Raw genomic sequence first — 22,314 nt, 5'->3', positions numbered from 1 at the left:
TTATATTTTAGCCCAAACATGAAGTCATGATTATTAAATTAATTTTTATTTAGCAGGATTTGCTTGGATGGTTTTGTTTTTAGTTGTACGATCAGCCTCTGTGTTTTTAGTGAAGAAGTTCCAAACCTTTTAATGCCGCACTCAAATTTGACCCCCCCCTATAATATTATCCTCAATGTCCATATTTTTCTATTTTATCGTTTACATGACATGTTTTTGTTCATACATTTTGTGTTTTAATTCAGACATTGGTATATATTTTCGTATAAATTTTCTTCTGGGAGAAAAATCTTAAACATGTATCACAATAAAATCTAAAGATATATATATATATATAAAATAATTTCACTGTGGACCCGCTGCCATTTCTTCACGGACCGCTGGGGGGGCCACGAGACCCCGTTTTAGCCGCTGCCATTAGTGTCGTGACAGGAACTAAATGTAACTCTCCAAACTCGCCACACGGTGGCAGCGACACACTCCTCCCCTTAGAGTGTGTGTGTGTGTGTGTGTGTGTGTGTGTGTGTGTGTGTGTGTGTGTGTGTGTGTGTGTGTGTGTGTGTGTGTGTGTGTTCGTTCTTTTGGTTTCATTTTCACACGATGTGCTGAAGTGACATGTAGAGATGCGCTCTACAAATAGATAAATGGGATATTGGAACAATGACCATTTCATCTTTTACGCCAAGTTTAAAAACAAAAAAATATTTCATCTCATTTTTTATTATCTCAACTTGGACTAAAACTATAAACACTTTAACACGATAGCAACGTTTGGGAGCCCCCGACGGTTCCTAAACCTGCAATAAACTGCTGTGTAGTTTGCGTGTGGCGCAAACGTACAAGGGTTGCCTTAAAACCCCGGATCGGTGAAGCCTCCTTCGCTTTATGCACAAGGACCTTTCTGCTTTATGGAAAATCTGTACATGAAATAATGTTCAAAATAAAATACACCCCCTGTATTTCCCCCACCCGCCCCTAGAGGGCCACCGGCGCCCGTTTGGAGCAGCAGACGTGGCGTGAATCAGCACTTATCCTTGAGGGCAGCGGTTCCCAACCCCCGGGTCGCGGACCGGCGCCGGGCCGCGGGGCATTTGCCACCGGGAAAATCTCTCTTTCTCGGCTCCGCGGCGCCGTCGGAGCGAGCTTTTCTCCCAACAAGCAAATAAAAACTTCAGACTTCTAATTTCAGATGTATTGAATTTTACTCCGTTTCCTAATTGAACAAACCCCCCCCCCCCCCCACCTCAGCTGGGGCCTGGTCGGCGATAAGGTTGTCAACTCCTGCTCCTGAGGAGGGAACATCAGAACGTTGCGGCTCCGTCACGCTCGGTGTGTTCATGTTTTGGTTCGGGTGTAGTTCATGGCAAGTTGGATCCCTCCCCGGCGACGCCGCCGTCCGGCTCCTTTTTGAGGGTGAAACCTGCCGCGAGCCCGGTGTCGGGGCGTGGCCGCGTAGTGGAGCGCGATGCACCCGGAAAATCCTGTCGGAGGGCGTGGGATGAGCACGGGCGGAGGTGGCACGGGCAACATTGCGGCACCTCCTTCAAGCACGTGGGGGGGGGGGGGGGGGGGTCGTCGTGACGACACGGCGGAGAAACTCTTGCAGCCGCCTCGTCCTGGCGATGCGTCGTGGGGTACGCTCGCCATTTCACGAGGTGCCGCGTGGCGTCCTGGAACTTTGTTTATTCAGTTAACTTTTGCCATTTCCTTGAGTTTGGGCTCAGGCTCATGGCCATCTGGGCGGGAAACGGAGCCGGAACGTGATTCATTATGGGATACCTGTACATGCTCTCGCTTTTTCGTTTCGTGTTAGGAAACTGGGAAATAAATTGAGAATAAAAACTCACCCCGAGCATCTCTGGCCAAGTTGAATGTCAGATTTTTTGGGTGGGCGTGGCTAACTGCATTAGAAAAATGAGCACAGCTGTAATCCGTAAAAAACGAAAACAATATTAATCGTTCCTCAACTGAATTGCTGCATCTTTTCCCCCCATTCATTCACCGTCTCTGCCAACCCGCAAGTTGCCCTTTAAGGCCGGCACGTTTGCCCCATTGGAAGCTGCAGGTAGGTTTCTCGGTCCGAGTTATGAACGGTGGGAACCGGCGTGACCTTGGCCGTGAGAACAGAACCTGTCTCGGGCGGTTTTTGGGTCTGAATACTTCCCTCAGCCGCTTCGGTCGCTGCGGTTCTGTCCAAACACAGCGGCCGCAAACGGGTGTTTCCACTCCCCCCGTCCTCCTCAGAGTAAGTCTGTTTCCTTGTTCCCGTGCGTCCGGCGCGGCGGCGCTCGGCGCCGGAGAACCGGGTGCGGGGGCGGAGGGGCGGGCAGCGAGGAACCTCTGAAAGCTTAACGCTGTTAACTGTAAAAGACAAAAATACCCCAGAGGCTCAGTATCTTCTTCTCCTCGTCGGGGTGAGGTCACATTATGATTCTTCACAAACTTCAAAATAGTCGTTCACGTCTTTCCAGGTGTTTTATGCATTAACGCAGCGGTTCTCCCTCCATGCCCATGGCAACCAGCCAGAGCTGCAGCGGCGCTTAGCTTGGTGATGTGTGGATACTTTAAATTATTATTACTGTTATTATTTTTATTAGGGGATCCTCCTCGGAATCTTTCTGGCTAAAACGACCCGGAACGGAACGGCAGGAGTTCGGACACGGCTGACGTCTCGTTTGAACCGGAACGTCACAAACAAATCGTGGTTCCACTTTCGTCCAAATCGATCCGCATACAGAGCAGACATTTGTGGAGGAACGACCAAATATGACCCAAAGTAACCGGACAGTCGTGCGTCGCCAACGTTCTAAAACGAATGGAAAGAGATGAGCTTAGCGGTGAGACCCTTTATGACATCATCATATTATTTACTTTAAATGTACAGGTTGTGATTCAGAATGTGCACAGGCGCATGGTGTGGACTCTGTAGTGGTTAGAGATTTCAAACTAGGCGTGTGTGTCTGTACCTTCTTACCTGGTAGATGTCTGTGGATCTGTTGGATTGATGTTTTCTCTCTGGTGCCCATTATTTTGCTAAAAAAAAAGCATGAAAAATAATTAATCCCGAGAAACATGTGACCGCGTCTAGTCCACTCACCTGTGCAAGTGAGTGATGCGTCCTAGATCCAGGAAGGCATCGGTAAAATAGAAGCCGTGAAAGGGTGATTACTCACAGAAATGCGTTTTTCATATTTCATGGAAACACAACTTATAGAAAAATGTAAACCCAAGATATGAAGTCACCACTAAAATAAGGTGAATTTGACGACCTAAACCTCCGTAAATAGGTAGAGCTGCTTGAATTCGTAATTGTAATTGACGCGCACGAGATCAAACGTCACCTGCTGTCAGACTCTGGCCTTTTACACAACAAGGTAAGTTATGACAAGGTTTGGTTTAAAGTAAAAAATAGACGGTTGTTTTAAAATAAGTTCCTGAATAGTTGTCTGCATTACAATATAGACAATCAATTAAAATGAATCTTCCAATTGATTCTTAACAGAAACAAACTAATTAAAATGAACATTTATTTATTAGGTTTATGAAATGACTATGATTATTATGTAAAGTAATTACAGATTTTGTTATTGTTAAAAAGTATTCGGCTAAGCAATATTCCAAATATCCAGTCCTCAAGGTCACTCACAATATTCTCAACGAAAGTACTAAAGAAAAATACTGTGAAAAAAACACTAATGAGAACTTTGAATATAAGTGTTAATTTGCCATATGCGTTGTATAATGTAGCTATGCCAGTTGACAGAGCACTTAACAAATGACTGTCAAATAGTAATGATGCATGTTTATGAACTATTTCTCATACATGTGCAGTGATCAAGCAGGGGTCGTGGTCGTCACATGCAAGGAACCAAGTTGGGCTGCGGAGTATGAATAACCCAGTAGAGCTGTAGCTTACGACAGCAACACCGAATCTGTCTGTCGTCATTTCTGTAATAGTAATAATTCATTCTGTCAAAGTCAACCCATATTTGCCATCCCCGGGCTACAGACCGATGTAATGGACAGACAACTACTGAGTACACCGACTAAGTGAATACTGTGAAACCATCCAGTAGCAAAAATCATAAACCAAAGACATGGATTCCACCCCACAGAATTTAAAGATGCACGGGATAATTCAAGTTTTGTGCCAGCAACGTGCGACAATACAAGAAATCACTAATTTACTGTCACGACTGGCCATACCGAAAATATTTTAGACAATGAAGAAATGCAGAATAAAGATATCAATATTAAAGATACTAAAACTAAATACAGTGTCATGAAGAACCACAACAAACAAATCATAATTTGAGAACAAATTCCTATTTACGACAAATGACCAAAAAAAACAAAACACACAAATGAATTAATAGTTCAAATATTGCCGCCAGCACTAAAGATGAAACAAATGTAAATTCAACTCACGTAATTATAGTCAATGAGTCTGAAAATGCAAACTTTAAAATCCTTCCTTTGGCAATATATCAACAAAAGAAACTTTGCTTGAATTGTAACATCTGTCATTGGAATGAAAATGTCATTATACATGAAGCGATGCTCTTGACTTGAGCCTTGTGAAACAAAATCGATTGTGGCCGATGGTAATTGCTTCTTCAGGGAATTATCCTCTGCAATGAGTGAAAATGAAGGAAATCACAGAAAAAATAAGACTCATGGTGGTGAAAGACATGGGAAAAAAAAAACCTCCAGTTTGTATTCTAACTATTGAAGACATTACTCATCTGCTGAAAATTATTTACAATTATCACAAATGAAATATGTTGGAAGTTGGGCGACTGAAGTTGAAATGCGAGCAGCAGCAGATGTACTATGTGTACATATATTCACATATTCTCATAACAAATGGTTGAAATATTGTACAATCAAAGCCACAATTTAAAATTGAGACGGGAAATTCCTTGAAACACACCAATGAACGTCCAATGAAGTTGCCTTTATCGATGCGTTAAATACGCAAATTCAGAAGACTGTGGTCGTATCTGCACGAATTCAAGTAAATATGAAGAGAGCAAAGATTTAAATTCCTGAACCTCTGAAAGGGGGAAAAAAAAAGGAAAGATACGGAGAGAACAGACTTTATTAACATAGCTTAGTTTTTGTAATATATACATTACAATTGTCCATATTATTTTTCTAACATCGCTTAAAATTGCCTTTTTAATACGCACTTAATTGTCGTGTGGTCTTCATAAAGACTGTGATATTTGTTTGACTATTTTGTCGAGATGTTTTAAACAACTGTTTAATAAAACAGTTAAATCTGACATGTCTTGTCATCTCTTGTCCCACTTTCCAAATGCGCTCTGTTTTACTAGTTACAAACAAAATTAGGGCTGCTAGGTCAGTTAAAAATAACTGATCTTTTGTCGCAAAAATCACCGATTGTCACGTTGCACCAGATAAAAAAACGGCTGTTATGGCCGAAGAAATACAACAATGTCCTGTACGACAAGGGAGATGAGAATCGGGCTGAACCCACGTAGTGTAACCCCTCATTTTATGCTTGCTTACGGAAAAAAACGTCAAAATATAATTTGCAACCAACACGACAAGAATGGCCCCGTGTACCACTTTTGTACCACTCTCCTTGACATTTTTCGGCCTAAAATTACCGCAAGCACTACAACCTCAGAGCTTAGACGTGGTTGAGGTGTCGTTGGAATCGAAGCGTTTTGTACGTGTTGTCGTCCAATTTTGACACACACACTGATCTACATTTGTAGCAGGAAATATTCATAGACCTTCACCAACCCACCGCTAATTGAGGAACATGGGCGTTATATTAAACCGACCAAATTTGATCGAAATCACAGACACGGGTCCAATGTGTTTCACACCAAAATATGTCCCGGCTCAAAGTATCTGGAACACACCAATGACAAAAGCTTTGTACAAATCGATCCACATACCACATGAAAAACATTCTGGTCTCCATTACTTTGCCAGATTAATGAAAAATACGATAAACATTAATCCACAAATACACGTGACCAGGTCGAGTCGGATCCACTCGAATGTACGAGTGAGTGTGTTCAAGATCCGGCGAGCTGTCGGAAAAATAGAAGCCGTGGAATGGTTGTTACTCACAGAAATACAAGGTTTTTTGTATTTCATGGAAACTTAACTAATTGAAAATATAATTCAAGCAAAAAAGTCACCACTAAAATTATGTAAATTTGACTACTGTCGTAAATCACCGTAAATTACGCAAACCTACGTAAAAACATCATAATTGATGCACACGAAACACGTCACCTCCCATCACTGAGATTGCCCATGTACTTTCACACACAACAAGGTAAGTTATAACAATGACATGATTTGGTTTAAAGTGAAAAATAAATGTTTTAATTTAAAGAAACATCACATTTAAACAGCTTCCTACAACTAATCGTAGCAGATTTAAATGAAAAGAGAAAGTATTGAAAAGTTCTTCCATAATAATTCTAATGATAAACGAATGTTAAAGTTCCATAGATGTCTGCATTACAATATTGAGAAGTACGGTCATCTATTTAACTGGATTTTCCAATTGTACATTATAAACAGAAAAAATACAATGAAGTAGTAATTACAACTAACATTTATTACATTTATAAAATGAAATGTTATTGTTATGCAAAGTAATTACAAGGTTTATTTGTCTTTTTTTGTCAATTGAATTTGGACTGATTTCGTAGACAAGTGTCAGTAAAGTTTGATGCATTTCACAAAAAAAAAAAAAAAATGTAAAACACGCACCTTAAACGAATAAAGCGGCCCCGTGTCTTGCTGCCTGCAGCTATATTTATTATTATAATTATTCTTATCATTATTGTTAATGAGTCAGTCGGGTGCTCAATGGAGCCGCTTTCGCTATTTTCTGGTTGCGTGCCACCGTTAATTATCTACACCAGGCCTTGCTGTGTGAAAGCTGCCTGGATATCAAACATCTGTAATTGAGTTTGAAACAATCAGTGCGACGGCAGATCAGGCATCACAGACGCTCAGCCGGGAGGTCTGGTTTTCGGCGCCCGGCGCCTTTAAAGGATCTCCACTCCCGACCCCCCCAACCAACCTCGCTGGACAGCTTGATGTCAAGGTTACGCGCGCGGCGCGTAACGTCGGCAGGCGCGACATCGGCGCCCCGCAACGGCAGGGCGCCGATGTCGCCGAAAGGCCTGGTCTGAGCGTGTGCGAAGGGTCTGGAGGTGAGAAGTCCCTCGTTCCTCTGGAGGGTTCTAAAGTTTGAATTGCTGATATTTCCAACAGCACTATGGGTTGTTTTAACCGCTGTAGCTGTGTTATGTGAACTGATTCCATCGTTGAATTGTATTTGTGTTTTGATTTTTTATGTGGTTCCTGGGTCGATGAGTTTAATGGAAGGTGGAGCCGGTGGACTCATATTGAGCGGGTTATGGATATGAAGTAGATGAGGTGGTGTTTGTTTGCGTGTGGATATGAAAGTGCCTTGGGAGGGAGGGAAGCTTGTGTTCATATGTTCATGCACTCGGAATCTGTAAATTCTGCTCTTTGGAATAATCTCACTTGGGAGGCACAAACAGCTCAAAATCAAAAGAAAACAAACGGAAGATTTGAAGCCTCGCGTTTGGCTTCACGCTTGTTGTCGGGGCAACAAGCGTGGTCGGGGAACTGTTGTCGGGGCAACAGTTCCCCGATCACAACGGCGTGAGAAGTTTCTTCTTCTTTCTTCTTGGGGCGATGTCTAGATGCCGTTGGCGGAACGGCAGTTTACAGGAGCCTCTTAAAGGATATTTGGCCGCTTTGAATAAACCCTACCCGGGAGCTGAAAAGTAAAATCCTTCCCGGGGAGGAAAACCAAAATAAATTTGCCACCACGAAAACGAACCTTGAAACGCAAACTGGAATGCAGGACTGAAAATGAGTCCGGAAATCTGAACCTTTTTGCCGCATTGTGTCTGACCTCGGGGTTTTCCAACCCCAGGAATGTGTGGATCTCGCCGTGTGAGGGGTTGGAAGGGCGTTTGGGGAAGACGTGGGTGAACCACACCGAGGATTCCCACGTCTCCCCCGGCAACTTGACACCATTATGTCCACTACCTGAATGTCTGGGATATTAGATGTACGGCACAATGAACACCAGGACGCTCTACGCGTCTGGTTCCGGATGGAAGCTCCACTGAAATACGCAGCGGGGTTTTTGGAAGGTGGTTTGTACCGACGATAACCCATTTTACCTCGAGCCAGAGAGATGAATAATCACGACTGAGCATAGCCGCAAAATAACCCGTCTCCCCTTTGAGCGTCCTCCGTGAAGGAAAGGAAAACATCCGTCTCTGCTGATCAGGAAGCCTATTTTTCTTCCTCCCAATTTTCCGCGGTCGTAAATTACCGGTGGACGACGCGCGACTGCTTCTTGGCGGGAAGGCGAACGCGCGAGGCGGGTTTCGCGGAGAATTATTCAAATCACCGGCTCTTGTTTGCATATAGAGAAAGAGAACGTTGAGGGCGCGCGGAACGGGATGAGTGATTCCTCCGCTAACGCAACATATTTATGCCCGCGGAGTTAATTCTCCGCTTCCCCCCCGTCCCCGTCCCGACCGTGATTGGATGTGACCGAAAAACCTCCTGAATCAACGGCCCCCCGGTGCGAGGTTCTCGCATCCGACGCCCCCGGCGTCAGCGCCTTGACGCTCGTATATCATGGAAAAAAAAATAAAATCTCTTCTGAGCGCCAATAAAAATGTATCGATGCCGAAATCCCGTTTCGTGGAGGCGCGATGCGACGGAGGCTATCGACGCGGTAAATCAATGGCTTTCCTCCGCGGCGCCGAGGGAAATGAATGGGAATTAGGCCGTCGCAACTGGTCAAAAATGGTTTGCGCTCGCGACGCCGCTCGGTCGCGCGCGTCGCTGTGAGTTATGGAGACGCTGGCGACGGGAGGGAATCTGCATTTCTCCGTTTCCTGTGCTGGACCGGTTGGACTGTCAACGTTCCTCGTACCGACGCCGAACCAGAAAACACTCGATCACCTCTTGACATCCAGAGTGTAGCGTTGGCTATGGCAGGAAGCGACGCTACTTCCCGTTTCTAGTCTGGCCGAAACAGTCAATAAAACCTGGGAAAACTGGACAAATTCCTTCATATAAAACATAAAGAGGATATTTGTGAGTTTCCCGTTTTAGAAAAGAAGATTTCATGTTTTTTGTTTTTTTATGTTCAAACGTTTGCCCAGTCCAACATTTGCCCCATTGGACTGCATGGAAGCCCAGTGAGAAGCTGTAGCAGAGTGGTAGGTTTTTCAACGCTAAAGCGCTGAGCGAGGTTGTGCTATAAACAGTTGTAAATGATGGGAACCAAGATTTAAATAAAGCCCAGTTTGAAAAATGGCGAAGCTGTCCTTTGATATTGGACTGGAATAAACTTCAGAGTCTTGAGCTGCTTTCACACATGCACCCCAGACAATGTCCAGATAATCAGGTCCGGACATTGTCCCAGAGTTTCCCTTCACACATGAAGCCCAAAACCAGAGTCAATCCATGTCAGCTGATTTACACCACCTGTAAATACTCTGGTTTAGACGAGGGGCGGAGCCCAGATAGAGTATGGGGGCAGGGCGTGAGAGGCTACAGACTTATCATAGTTTTGACTTTTTTGGCGTTGATACTCCATGTATTTGGACGTAACATAAAGGAGAGCGTGGAAAGGAATATTAAGGAAAGCAGAAAGGAGTAGGCAGCAGCTACGTTCCGTGCACCAAGATCCGCACAGAGAAAATAACTGGCACATGATGGAGACGTCAACGCGCGACACACCCACTCGCTCGCTGTAAATGCTCCGGACAATCACCTGCTCTGTTCACACGTACCCCTCAATGGGACATTACCCGGACTTTGTACTAGGGTGCCGGCTGGGTAATGTCCGGGTCAAATGATTCGGACATTTGCTTTCACACGTGCGACACCTCCGGTTGATGTCAGTATCATTTCAGGGTTGCAGTGCACGTGTGAAAGCAGCTCTAGTCAAGTGACTCACTCCTCTGGACGATAAGAATGTTTGACTCGCTGATATTTAGACACTCAGCTGTGTTGATTATGATGCTCTGAATTGTATTGTTTAGGATTTCATGTGTTGTTGGATCAGGGCTCTCTCGGAAAAGACTCTTGAATGTCAATAACGGTACCTGATTAAATGAAGCCGAGATTATTTTTCATCGATTGTCCTTTGTGAGGCAGTTTGATAATGATGTGAAGTCAGGAATCACAAGCGGCAGGCGGATCCGACCGTCCGTCTTATTTAATGCTCTGGAGCCGGCGCGGGTTCTGTTATAGTTCTTAGTTGACGTCCTCCGCTGCCCGGCTGTCACCGTCTGAGTTCATACCATAAACAACATTATTAGTCCGTCCACTCGGGGGGAATGTCGTTTACTAAAAGGAGCCACGACGCCCGTTTGAAGGATCGGCACCGGTGCGTCTCGGTGAAACCCTCGAGTGCTGGAAACTGATCCCTGACACCGTTCGCTTGTGATTGTCTGACAGTGTTTTTAAACCAAAATGAGCGGGTAAACCCGGCTTTTTCAGACATGTCTGAACCCGACAGAAATTGGCGATTGACGGCTTTCCCATTGCCGGTCGAAGACTACGCCCTTCTTCCTTTGCTGGTGCAACACTGTGGACTGTGGACGGTGCTGGAGTCCCTCGGAGCCCGGACAGAGAGTTCACTGCTGTGCTCCCCACAGTGCCATCCCCGCACTCAACCCAACGTTTCACGGTCCCCCATGCGGGAAAAAAGTCAATAACTTCTAATTTTGATTTTGGATTCTGAATGGGATATGAAATGATGGAATGACACACAGATATTTCTGTCTATTATAGTTATAGGAAGTTCCGGACGCGCCAACGTCCGGAACTTCCACATATTGTGCAGATAAACGGGCAAAATGAGCGGGTCGACCCGGGTGTCCTGTTCACGTCAGAGCTGGTTAAATCCGAGTCTATTGCCGGGTCATTTGATCCCTGACTGAAACCCGGGTTTTTCCTTTCCCGCTGACGACAAACGCCGGATGTTAGCGGTGGTACTGGTTTATTTTTTTGGTGCAGTGGGAACGGGGAATGAGGAATGACCCTTCGGTTATTTTCATGTAAGTCAATCCTTCACTTTAATATGAGGTTGTGAGCATACGTTGGGTGTGAGGGCGCTTCGGGCGCCTTTCATCCGAAAAACCCGGCGAGGCGGAAAGAAAGTGAATAAAACAACCATTTCTCTCATGAATGGATATGTTGTCTGCGGACCGGGGATAAAATGTTGAGTTTTTCAAAAACAAGAGTTCCGTCGTTAAAGAAACGACCCCGGCGGAAGGAAAACCCTCCGCTGGAAAGACAACGCGGGAGACAAATTTTGGGAGACGCCGGACGCCATCGGAAGTGAAAGGCGAGCGAATCCCCGAGCAGAGGATCCCGGCGTTTGCTCGGCGCGTCTCCGTCCGGGGTCCCGCGTCGATGCTCTCTCCACACGCTCGGCCACGTCGCGATGAGGCGCAGCCGGGCCGCCGGCGCCGCGCCGTAGGACGGAGATGGCGGTTGGCCGCGAGGGTCGATATCTAATCTGGTTCGCGGGCGGCGACACGGGCCACCCGACGGAGGGTGAGACGCGAGCGACAGAGCGACAGTCTCACCACAGGAGGGAGGACGGAGGAGGAAATGGACGGATCACCTGAAGAAATGTGATTCATAGCCACTGGACGGACAGAGAGAGATGGACGAGCAAGCAGATGGACGGACGGACAGAGATAAAAAGGTGGATGATAGACAGGGAGGTGGATGGGTAGACAGGGAGATGGATGGATGGACAGACAGGTGGATGGATGGACAGACAGGGAGATGGATGGATGAATGGACAGACAGTGGGATAGAGAGATTTATCAACAGGTAAGTAGATGAACAGAGACAGAGAATGCCTATTGTTTTCCAAATTATATCCATTTCACCTTCCTCTCTAAGTCTCCTCCTCCTCTCCCCCCTCCTCCTCTTCCTCTTCCTCCTCTTCCTCTTCCTCCTCCTCCTCTTCCTCCCTGCTGGTTCTGAGACGAGGACGTGGGTCCAGCAGGTCGGGGGACGTCCAGACGAGGGGCTGACGCTGTAATTATATTTTTTTTCGTGAGGTCCGGCCAGTCAGCGTGCGCTCCGTGGCGGCCATGATGGATGGACTCCTCACATTGATCCCGCCAACCCCCTAATGGCCCGGGGAGCAGGGCATTATGGGATGGTCCTCCCCAGGACAGATGACCCCCCCCCCCCCCCATATCAACCCCCCCAGCTCTCTGCCTCGTCACAACTTTATCTAGCATCGATCTGCGACAGGAATAAATTGACTAAACGCTGCTGGAGCGAGCGCGGGCAGGCGGGGCAGCAAGTGGCAGGAGGCCAGAGGCAGGAGGCAGGAGGCAGGATGCAGGAGGCAGGAGGCAGGATGCAGGAGGCAGGATGCAGGCGGGGCGGCAGGAGGCAGGAGGCAGGATGCAGGATGCAGGCGGGGCGGCAGGAGGCAGGAGGTTCTGCTGCTTCTGCTGCTTCTTCTGGTTTTGCTGCTTCTGCAGCTTCTGTTGGTTCTTCTGGTTCTTCTTGTTCTGCTTCTGCTGGTTCTTCTGGTTTTGCTGCTGGTTCTTCTGCTGCTTCTGCTGCTGGTTCTGTTGGTTCTTCTGGTTCTTCTGCTGGTTCTTCTGCTGCTGCTTCTGCTGCTTCTGTTGGTTCTTGTGGTTCTGCTGCTGGTTCTTCTACTGGTTCTTCTGCTGGTTCTTCTGCTGCTGCTTCTGCTGCTTCTGTTGGTTCTTCTGGTTCTGCCACTGGTTCTTCTGCTGGTTCTGTTGGTTCTGCTGGAGGAGAGTCTCCTGACCTCCTCCTTTTAAACGGAGGGTACGTGTGAGGCTGTGGTTCTCAACGTGGGGTCTGGGGGTCTGTCAAGAGGTCCCAGGGAGGTCCCATAGTCAAATGAGTTCAACTTCACCATAATTTAATTTACTGGGATGTTGACACCGTTAGAGAATGTACAACATCCTGGTTCCTGGTTTCACTGCTGTCTCCCGACCGGAGTTGGAGACACTGAATCAGATCCAACAATAAAAATCCTCTTGGTCTCCGTTGGGTCCCAGAGACCAAATCTTACCAAACGTGGTCCATGGTCTAATACCTATCAAACTGAGCTTTCTGGTTGGGAACCCCAGTCGAGTGACGTTGACTTCATTCCTGGTCACTGTTTGATTCCTCTCCTCTCTCAGAGCAGCAGCTCAAATCCTCCCCAACATCCTTCTCAAACTACATCCAGATGGAGAACTGAGGGGTGGGGGCCGGAGGAGAAAATCAAGCAGCTGCCGAAAGTAATTTAATACAAAGTTAAGATTCACGTCTGGATCGACTAATTTATCGATGTGGAGTTAAACCCAAGGTCAAATATGAACTTTCACAATTCTGATTCCTTCTGGAGTCCCGCTCCGTTTAAATATTTTAGTACATCCGCCCTTTCCAGCCACAGCCTCAATTAAGGATCAAAATCAATGCATGTTAATTGGAATTATATGAGCCCCGTTTGATCGCCGGCGTCATTAAAGTTTTATCCGTCATTTCAAAAACGGGGCCTCATCTCCGCGAAAATGTCTCCAGACGACATTCTGGTTAAATGGGGCTTGTGACACCGGGGTGAAGCTGTGAAGTGTCATTTGTCCCGACCCCGGTGACATCTGCCCGGCTTCCCGCCGCTGCCGCCGCAACTCGAAACCCACCACCTGCTCCACCCGCAGCCGACAATTATTTTTTTTTATTTCTGCTTGTACATGCGTTTACGTAGCAAACTTGCATGATTTAACTGATTAATTAACATGTTTCTTATTTGACCCGGCCAGTCATTTATGGATAACGGATCCTGTTTTTTGGGGAAATTTGCTGAAATCCCTGTTTGTCCAGTACAGACACAGTGACGGGCTGCATGCTCACAGTGTTAGCTCAATGCATGGCTGCAGATGGGATCAACTAGCCTAGCTGCCGTAAAATTAGATAAATATATACTACCATACATCTTGCATCTTTATGAAGAGTAAACATGAGTGCCTTTAAGTGCCGCTACAAAACAATTTATCCACTTTGATGCGAGCTGGGGGTTGCCAGGTATGAAATGCAATGCCCCGCGTCGGGACATTACTATCAACAAAACTCTTATTGAACTGGCAACCCCAAAGCACCAGGGATTCGAGTTTCACAGGCGGTGAAATCAACCTGTATCGACCTTCTCGTCGGGCTGAGAACCAAAGGCGTATTTCCCCAAAAAAGTGGTGTGGAGTGTTCTCTGAAGGGAACGACGAACCGGTGCACGGTTCGTGGTTGAGCCGGAGGACGGACGGGCGGGTTTCAAAGCTGGACTCCCCCACCCGGACCCGGAGCCGCCCCGCCTCCGCCCTCGAGTCCTTTGAATCGCTGTCCATCGACGCAGCGAGCCAGAGGTTACACAAAAGCAATAACAGCATAATCATAATCTGCATTATCTGCGGCATATGGTGACGAATCCGCCGGCGCGACACGTCCGCAGGTGTCAGGGCGGCGTCCGTCTCTGAGGGGCGCGGCGGAGCCACAGGGCTCTCGAACTCAGCGTCGCTTCGTCACCTCTCCTGTCAACGCTTCGTCTTCACGCCGCGCAGGGGTTGGGAAGGGGGCTGAATTACCCAGAATCCCACTGTGTCACCATATGGATCACCCATCGAGGAGCAATCTGTCTCTAACTGCTTCAGATCAAAGACGAAGGCTCGGGCGGGTAAAGGTGCATTTGTACCGAGACGCAGGAGGGAAGAGTACTAAAAATGGGTTCTCCAGTGGAAATACCAAATATTATAGATATATATATTATTTATATATATATTCTTCATTACTGTACAAGAAAAAGTGTATAATCCTCCGGCAGTAAGTCTTTCTGTTAAACATAGATTTAAAACCTCATTGTTAATCAACAGACTCATCTGGTGGCACCCAAATTAAATAAAATCAATTGGAAAATGGAGCTGAAGCATTGCATTAATGTTAAATTTTAGTGTAAACTAGTCTGATCGGTGGGAACGAATTCATGTTTTAATAAAATGTTTTTTTAGACTGAAGACTCTAAAAAGGACCGTAGAGAGCACAGAGTGGATTACGTCACAGTCGAAAATCAGTTTCTCTGACTTGAGGTTTAGAAAAAACATAAACATAAGCTACGTTGTTCAGAGATGGACAAAAAACGAAAAGCAAGGGAAAAACCCTGTAAGTCTCATAACTCACCCCATTCAAAAAAACTGTTGTCGTGCAGTACAATTTCTGATGCCACCAGAACTTTGTCTGACTCTGGACTCCACGGATCCTCCCCCACCCCTGAGGTGTTTCCAGGCACATTTACTCCGATGCCGAATTCCAGAGCGGGAACCTGGAAAACCAAAGAGCCGGCGTCGCTTTGGAAAAATGAACCGGACAACAGATGCAGACCAGTTACTCGTGTTTCCCCCCAATAAATGAAAGGCCTGAACAACAGCCAGAAACGTCCCCTCTCACCCCGGGACGATAAAACACCTGCCTGGCCAAGTGCTTCCTGACATTGGCGCAGATGTCCAAGTCTATCAAATGGCGTTCAAGGACTGCCGCGGCCGTTTGGCGACGCGGCCAAGAAACCACTCGGTTTATTTCCAATCTGCCGCGGGGCCGCGCTCGCGCCGGATGACGCGGCGTGTCCTTCAACCCGAGCGTCCTCTCGTTTTTTCATCGGCTCGAAGGCGGGAATCCGTCCTTTGTCGTTTGCGGAGGCGTGCGTCTTTCATTTCCACACAACATTGTGTTTTTGTGTTTTTCTTTCGCATGTTTGGATTAAAGGAGCGGTATCACCATCTGTTCGTCCCAAGCAAATTGTGCGAGGCTTATTAAAATGTTGGTTCCCGTTGTTTATTGCTGCTGGTGGCACAACCTCGCCGAAGGCTTTTACTGAGAACCGCTCGGCTGCAGCTTCTCAGTGTGCTTCAGTGTGGTCCAATGGGGCAAACGTTTTAGACTTTTAAAAGGGAAAAAAAAAACATGAAAATCTCCTTTTCCAAAACCGCGGCCTTTATGTCTAATACAAGTAAAATGATTGCAAACCCTCTATTTTATCAGGTTTTTCAGTATCAGAGACGGAGACGAGAGTCTAGAAACAGCAGGTTGCGCCGCTTCCTGGCAGCAGGGAGGCATTTGTACCTTCAAGTAAAATACTCGAGTTACTTCCCACTTTTATCCCAGGCGGTTTGCTGGGAAACAGCCATCTGTATTCTGTCTTCGTTCCAGATACGGCCCCGACCGGTGGGGTCCTCCCCCGACCCGAGGGGAGCGGCGCCCAATGACGGACCGCTTCCTGCAGCCGTCCTGCAGATGTTATGCAGCCATCCCACAGACATCGTGCAGATGTCCCACCGCCGTCCTACAGATGTCCCGCAGACGTCCCGCAGACGTCCCGCAGACGTCGCGCAGACGTCCCGCAGACGTCGCGCAGACGTCCCGCAGACGTCCCGCAGACGTCCCGCAGACGTCCCGCAGACGTCCCGCAGACGTCCGGTGCTTGGATTGGACCAGCGGCGGTCGTTCGTCAGGATCTCCCCCCGACTACGGGTTCACGTCTGGAGCTTCATCTGTTTGCACGTCTTCCCGCTCGGTGGCGCGGTGCAGAACCCTGCGGCCCGGACCGTCGCCGCCCCCCGGGGAGGTTCCCGGCGGAGCCGTCCCGCACCGCATCCGAGCCATCAATCCTGCCCCCCCCCCATTCCACTCCATTGTCTCTTCATTTCTGCACTTTGCTGCATGGGGGGGCTTGATGGATTCCGATGTGGGCGATGGGAGACAGTCAGGTGGGGGGGGGCTCGGCAAAGTGTTTGGGAGTAGAGCGTAAACTCTGACACAGACGAATGGCTCGGCCGGCGCCGGAAAATCATTTGACTTTCTGAAAATTGCACCGCACCCCCCCCCCCCCCCCCCCCCCCGCCCCCCCGACAAGTGGCCTCCTCGTGCCTCTTCTCAACGCTGATAACATGGTGACACGCACATCTGTCCTCCTTTGGCCTGGAGTACTTATTATGGGGTGTGTGATGGGGGCGGGGCTGGGCCTCGGGGGTGGTTTCTAAAATGACCAGCAGAGGCTCCGTCCTGCCAGACAGGAAGTGCTGAACACCCCCCCCCCCCACTCTGTTGATGAATTACAGAACCTTGAAAGAAGTTGTTTGATTAAATTCTGTGTGTGTGTGTGTGTGTGTGTGTGTGTGTGTGTGTGTGTGTGTGTGTGTGTGTGTCCTTGTTTGTGTGGGAAGTCTGACAGACGGATTGATGGATGGATGGATGAACAGACAGATGGACGGACAGATAGACCGATAAATAGATGGATGGACCCTCGGACAGATAAATGGGTGGATGGGTCGATGGACAGACAGACAGAGGGCTGGACTGATGGACGGACAAATGGATGGATGGAGAGAGAAGACAGATGGAGGGATGGATGGACAAACAGAGAGACAAATGGATGGATGGATGAATGGATGGGCCGATGGATGGATTTATGGATTGAAGGATGGGCTAATAGACAGACAGGTGGATGGATGGAGCAATAGACATGGATGTATAGGCAGAAGGACAGAGAGACGGGTGGATGGATGGATGGACATATAGATGGATGGATGGACCGATGGACAGACAGATGGACAGGTGGATGGATGGATGGACAGACGGAGGAATGGACTGACAGGCAGACAGGCAGACAGGCAGGCAGGCAGACAGACAGAAAAGTTTTTCAGACCCTTCTCGTGGTGAAACTTCTACTTGCCAACGTGAAGCATCATCGCAGGACGTGGGTGCGGCTCGTAGCACGACGCCGGGGCTCGCTAATCCTGTCGCCAAACACCGGCGGCGGCGGCGTTGATGAACAATGCCAGTTCAGATTAGCGTTTCGAGTTTTCTCTGAGAGGAACACTGAGACACCGACTGGGGGGCAATTAACAGCAGCAGCTCCCCCTCTAATCCCCACCGCCATTTACATTTTTAATGAAGCTCTATATTTTTGTTATAACCGCTTAAAAAATTCGACGGGTTTTCTATTTTTTTGGGGTGGGATTGGAAGAAGCTTAGCTCGGCGTTTTTCAAATAATTGATGGAACAGGGGCTTAGAGCAGAGGAGCATGAAATCGTTTCTGACCCCCCTCCAGAAACGAAGCACACACTCCGCCCGACCACGCCCGGCAGACATTAATCAATCGCGGTGAGGACGCCACGCCTTGTCACGCGCCGTGGTGGCGACGTTTCCGGTTTAGGGACGGCCGGGCGATCTCGCTTCATTCCAGTTGGCAGTGCTGGCGTAGGTTTTCCCACGTCCGTACCAAACCCAGTGCGCAGTGGCCGAGGTCAAGGGTCAAGGGAGTCCGTGGCCTAATGCGTATCACCCTCCATTCCACAAAACAGTTGAGAATCACTGCTCTGGAAGATTTGAAAATGTCACTAAATGTTGCGGACAGGAGGGAAAGGATCCATGAGACGTGAGGAAGTGTCTCCCTGAAGGTCATTCACCCTGTCACTAAATTCCTGTATCACTGTACGACGACGACGTGCCAGTACCAAATCTGTTGCGGTTGCTCTGCTGCCGAGCACAGGACGTTTCCTTGGCTGCGGCGGGCTCTGATTGGACGGGCTGGGCGGAAAACGTTTGGCGCCCGTTCCCCCTCCGCAGGGGAAGGGGCATGACGCCTCGACAGCTGTTTCAGCGTGTAGCTGTGCGACCTTCACCGGGAGGCGCGGCAGATGCTGCCTGATTATAGTCTCACCTCTGAGGCGCCGAGGCTGTGGCGTCTGGTGTCGCGCCCCCCCCGTTTATTAAAGGTGCGGGGGACGACTTTGGCGCCGCTGTCGCAAAGACAACCGGGTCGGCTTTGCGTTCCCTCATGGCGCGGCGCATAAAAGTTAACAGCGCTTTGGAAATACCAGAAGAAAGAAGCGACTGAAGAGACTGAAGCGACTGAAGAGACGGAAGAGACTGAAGAGGTTGATTGAAATTGTCACGATTTTACAGTGGTATATACAATATTTACAATGACGCCGCATCGGGCGCTTGGGCTCGTGGCTGCGGTACGTCGACGTCGCCGCCATGTTTGAACGGACAAGACCGACCTGTAAACAAACACAAGTAAACAGGAAGCCGCGGCATTTCTGGATAAAAAACACTACGACATTGACATTTCTCGACCCGTTTCAATGAGCGGTTTTCATATTCAAGGGTTTATGATCCACCTGGAGCAGATTGCTCCGGTTCCTCTTATGGTTGATCATTGGTTGATGCACTTCCTGTGACGCACCGCGATAAATCTTTAATTTTCCCGGGAGTTGGTGGCAGTTCCAGTGCAGAGTGATATGGAGGCTTTTAGGGAACCGTCTTTATTCTACAGACATTACATTCTGCAATCAACGTCAACGTCATAACTAGAAGTAAAAGCAAAAACAAGTTGTCGGTTGCTCCTTTAAGGACGTTATTCCAGGTGAGTTATTGTTGGCACCACCACCCCCATCCCACTGAGGTTGCTTTTGGATTTGGGTGGTGTAATATCCTCAACGTGGTGCATTCAGGGGTTTTGGTGCCGTGCAACACTTGTTCATCAGCTGCAAACAGCTTTCATGTGTCGGCCAGGAAACAAACAATGAACATAATTCCACCCACGAGTGTAAACAGCGCCCCCTGTAGGCTGCTACGAATGGACTCCAGCTCCCCGCCGGTGCATGCTGCTGCCACATGGCACCAAAAGCACCACACATTAGGATTGTTCATGACTCCATTCTTCCAGGTTCGGTTTTCAATGTCTCAGGGCGTGTCAGACCAGCAACCAGACCAACAGAGAGGCAGAAAAACACGGCTTCTCAAGGGCGACTGGTTGCAGGAATAACCATCGCTAACTGAAGAATCACGTCATGTGGGGTGTGGTTTTTAATACCGCCCCTATTGTTCTTTGGGATATTGAAAGTGTTTGAGTGATTGGACGGCGGGTGATGCCATACACCTGGAAAGTAACCAAGATACTTTAAAGAACCTTGGTCTTTAAACTCCGACTACCTCCCTCTACTCGGCCTCTACTTCACGGTCTTTGAATAACCTTGTTTTTTGTCGAACCAAAAGCGGTTCCTCTGCGGCAGCACCGTGCTGTACCATACCCAGTTCCAGATGCCGCTTTTATTTTTTTGGACTTTCATTTGCATGAACAATAAGCAAAGTTATAGGCAGCGGTTGAGGCCGTCAATCACCGACATCAACGCCCGGGTCACTGTTTATGGCGTCGTTGAGCCAGGTCTATAGCGACTCCATTCATTTCCATGGGTTTTTCCCGGAAAGTGGAGTCAACGAAAAACGCCCCAAAACGCCGACGTTCACGCCCTCCCCGACGTTAGTCTCTGACACCGTGACACCGGAGCTTTCCCATCGCCGAGCTGTCACACGGGCGAGGCTACATCATTGCAAATGAGAGAAAAAGGTAATTGAGCTTGATTGGCCTGGACGTCTGCCACATCATTAGGGAGATAGATGGAATTGGCAGATCGGACGGGCGGAGGCGGGAAGTACTTAAATCACGGCGCAAGGTCGTGGTGACGCGCGCGTCCGCCGCGCCCCCTCCCCCTCCTCTGCCCGCCCGGATTTGCACGAGAACCGGAGGCGGATATTCCACTTCCCTGGAGTGACCGTCCACCTGACGCCCGCGGCGTAAATGCAAATTAAAAACAAAGGCGCGATGAATCAACGTGCGAAGGCATTGGAGCCGTCTGTCTGTGCCAGACCAAACGGCGGAAATGGTTTTGTGTTTGCGTTTTATTATGTGTGCGCTACGTCAGGTGTCGAACGAGTGTATGAGGCGTCAAACCAAATTTGCTCCGGTGCGGGTTTCCTAGCGGCTGTGGGTCCTCCTCCTCCACTTCCTCCTCCGCTTCGAGGGCAGCTTCGGGGCGCGGCGCACGGGGGCAAGGCTCCCGGGGCGGAGCGGGGTCGACAGACACCGGGGGCGGACCCGCTCCCATAGGTCTCAGGCCGAGTGCCTCCGTGCGCCGGCGGCCGCCGCTCACGGCGCGGACGGAGCCGCGGGTGGTGGAGGCGGAGCGCGGGGAGCACTTTGAGACCTTCGGCGGCGGAGGAGAGAGGGCGAGAGAGAGAGGGCCGCGTCCCGGGAGTCCCCCATTACCGGGCTTTACGAGGCGCCGTGGCGGCCGTTGGCTGCTCAGTCGTCCTGCGTGGGAAGATTTTGGGGGGGAAGGAGCGCGGCGCCGCTGTAGTTAATTGTCTGTCGTAAAAACAGCAAACATCGTTAAAGCTGATTCCATTAGAGCTCGTTCCGTTCATTAGTGAGACGGCGATGTGAGCTGGAGAGTCGTCGGGGGAGCGAGCGCTCGCCTTCCAGGCGCAAATGGAGACGTGCACGCAACGCAACGCACACACACACACACACACACGCACACACACACACACATACACACACACACACACACACACACGCACACACACACACACACACACACACACACACACACGCACACACACACACACACACACACACACACACACACACACACACGCACACAGCCCGGCGTACACACTTCCTGCTCGTCGTCTTCTGGGAATGAGATCATATCAAAGATGGAGAAATATCAGACTCTTACCCTACCTCTACTATACCTTTACTCTACTCTACTCTACCTGTACTCTACCTCTGCTCTGTCTCTACTCTACCTTTACTCTTACTCTACCTCTACTCCAACTCTACCTCTACTATACCTTTACTGTACTCTACCTCTAACTCTATTCTACCTCCACTCTACCTTTACTCTACTCTACCTCTACTCTAACTCTACTCTACCTCTACTCTAACTCGACTCTACCTCTACTGTACCTTTACTCTGTTCTTACTCTACCACTATTCTACCTCAACTCTTTAACTCTACTCTTACCCTACCTCTACTCTTACTCTACCTCTACTCTTACTCTACCACTACTCTACTCTGCTCTACCTCTTCTCTACTCTACCTCGTATCTACTCTACTTCTACTCTACCTCTACCTTTACTATACCTCTAGTCTAACTCCACTCTAACTCTACTCTACCTCTTCTCTACTCTACCTCGAATCTACTCTACCTCTTATCTACTCTACTTCTACTCTACCTCTACCTTTACTATACCTCTAGTCTAACTCCACTCTAACTCTACTCTACCTCTACTCAACCACTACTGTACTCTACCTCTAATCTACTCTCCCTCCACTCTACATCCCTCTACTCTACCTCCTCCT

The sequence above is a fragment of the Zeus faber genome (assembly GCF_960531495.2).
Source record: "Zeus faber genome assembly, chromosome: 2".
Classification (NCBI taxonomy): domain Eukaryota; kingdom Metazoa; phylum Chordata; class Actinopteri; order Zeiformes; family Zeidae; genus Zeus; species Zeus faber.
Note: the sequence above shows the minus strand (reverse complement) of the source record.